Genomic DNA, 2,167 nt, shown 5'->3' with positions numbered 1-2,167 from the left:
CTATTAATACTCAATAAACATTAAATTTACAAGAAACAGCTGTAAGTAAAGATGACCAATTTGCTGTTAACAATATACAATTTTCTTCTTCTTTTAAATGAATATAAACTATGTTTTTATATATATACCTATTATTTTAATGAAATTCATTCTCGCAAATTGCTAGCTATTCAACCAGTATTTCCTTGAATGAAACCGTCTCTTCATGAGGTTAACACAACCTCTAATTAAGTTTAAATATGTATGTATGTGTGTATGTATGCATGTATGTATGTATGCATGTATGTATATGTATGTGTGTATGCATGCATGTATGTATGTATGTATGTACGTATGTATGTATATCATCAGCAGATCATATATCTGAAAAGCAAACACACTCTAAACATTAGAGCAGTAATGCTTTTATAGGAAGTTAATTATATGGCCAGTCGTAGAGTGACCAATGGTTTCATATTTATGTTGCTAAGAGGTGGTTCCACACATCTCAAAATCATGGAACACTCATCTCAGAGGCCTCAGATGCAGTTTAAAGTGATACCCATGACAAACATACATAAATATATGAGTGTGTGTGTGTGTGTGTTTTGAAATTATTTGACTGTAATAATGTACTTTAGAATTAATTTACTGCAGTATAAAAAGAGAAGCATATTTTCTTATTATTTTCCCAGATAGAGTACTTTTTTTGCTGAATTTTCAATTACAGAACAGTTCATAATATATATATATATATGTGTGTGTGTGTGTGTGTGTGTGTGTGTGTGTGTGTATAATTATGATAATAATATTAAGGATAAAAATACAAATTTACAGGGAAAAATTTCAATTGAATTCAACCATGAAAATCCACAGTCACATATAGAAAAATTTAATAAGTAAATACACTAAAAAAACCTATAATAAAAATATAAAGTAATAAATGTTAAAATAATAGAACGACTACACGTGTTTCATAATCACATTTTCAAATAGAAAATAAAATAAAAATCGATTCAAAATAGATCAATCGAAAATCAATTCTATTCAAAATATAGCTAATCTTCGGGTCAAAATACAATAATAATAATAATAATAATAATAATAATAATAATAATAATAATAATAATAATAGTAATAATAAAATATATCAACTAACAATAAATAACAAATGAATTTATATAAAAATACTTATTTTACCAATAAATAAAAAAAAAACATTTAACAATATTACTGAAAATAAATGCAATACTTATCTTATCGAAGCTTTAGTTTAAACCAAAATTTTAAACGTTATACTATTAACTTAGTGTTTATTAGAATTAAGTCGCGTGAAATTATGGCGTAAAGAAAAGTAATAGAATAAAGAGATATATAAACATGAATGAAAGTTTTATTTATAAAATCAGGAATGAAAATTTTATTTATAAAATCAAAATGTATTATAGCTTAAATCATAATAAAAAATTAACTGAATTATAAACATTTCCTGGAAATTTTAAAATCTAAGTAATTTTAGAGTCTAAAGAATTAAGACTAAAATACATAAATTATATATCAAGGAAGGTAAAATGCTATCAATTAATATATTTACATTAAATAAATTAATTAATCAAAATATATTATTTATTTTATAAAAATCATAGTATCATTTAATTATTAATTTATAATATTCACTAAAAATATTTTCGTACTCGGGAATAAATTTAATGGTTATAATTTAAAAAAGTTTTATATAGGACCGACTTCGAATAAAATTAAATTACGTGTGACTCAATACATGCATTCCTTTAAGAATACAAATTTGATTAATTCTACTGGCCTTAGTAAATATATTTGGGAACTAAAATCTAAAAATATTAAGTACATTTTAAGTTGGGAGATAGTTTGTAAGGCAAAATCTTATCGTATAGGTAGTAAGTTTTGTAAGTTGTGTACTAATGAATTTAAGGAGATATTATTAAATAATAATAATACTTTGATTAGCTCTCTTGATGAATGGAAAATTAAATGTAGACATAAATTAAATTGTTTATATAATAAGTTTAGCTAACTGTGTATATATACATATATGTATATGTGTGTGTGTATGTATGTACGTATGTATATATATATATGTACATATATAAATCCTACTTTACTAATTGTAGTAGTTATAATTTGTAATTATTAATTGTGTATTAATTAG

The sequence above is a fragment of the Octopus bimaculoides genome, chromosome 8 (assembly GCF_001194135.2).
Source record: "Octopus bimaculoides isolate UCB-OBI-ISO-001 chromosome 8, ASM119413v2, whole genome shotgun sequence".
Classification (NCBI taxonomy): domain Eukaryota; kingdom Metazoa; phylum Mollusca; class Cephalopoda; order Octopoda; family Octopodidae; genus Octopus; species Octopus bimaculoides.
This window is presented reverse-complemented; position numbering follows the sequence as displayed.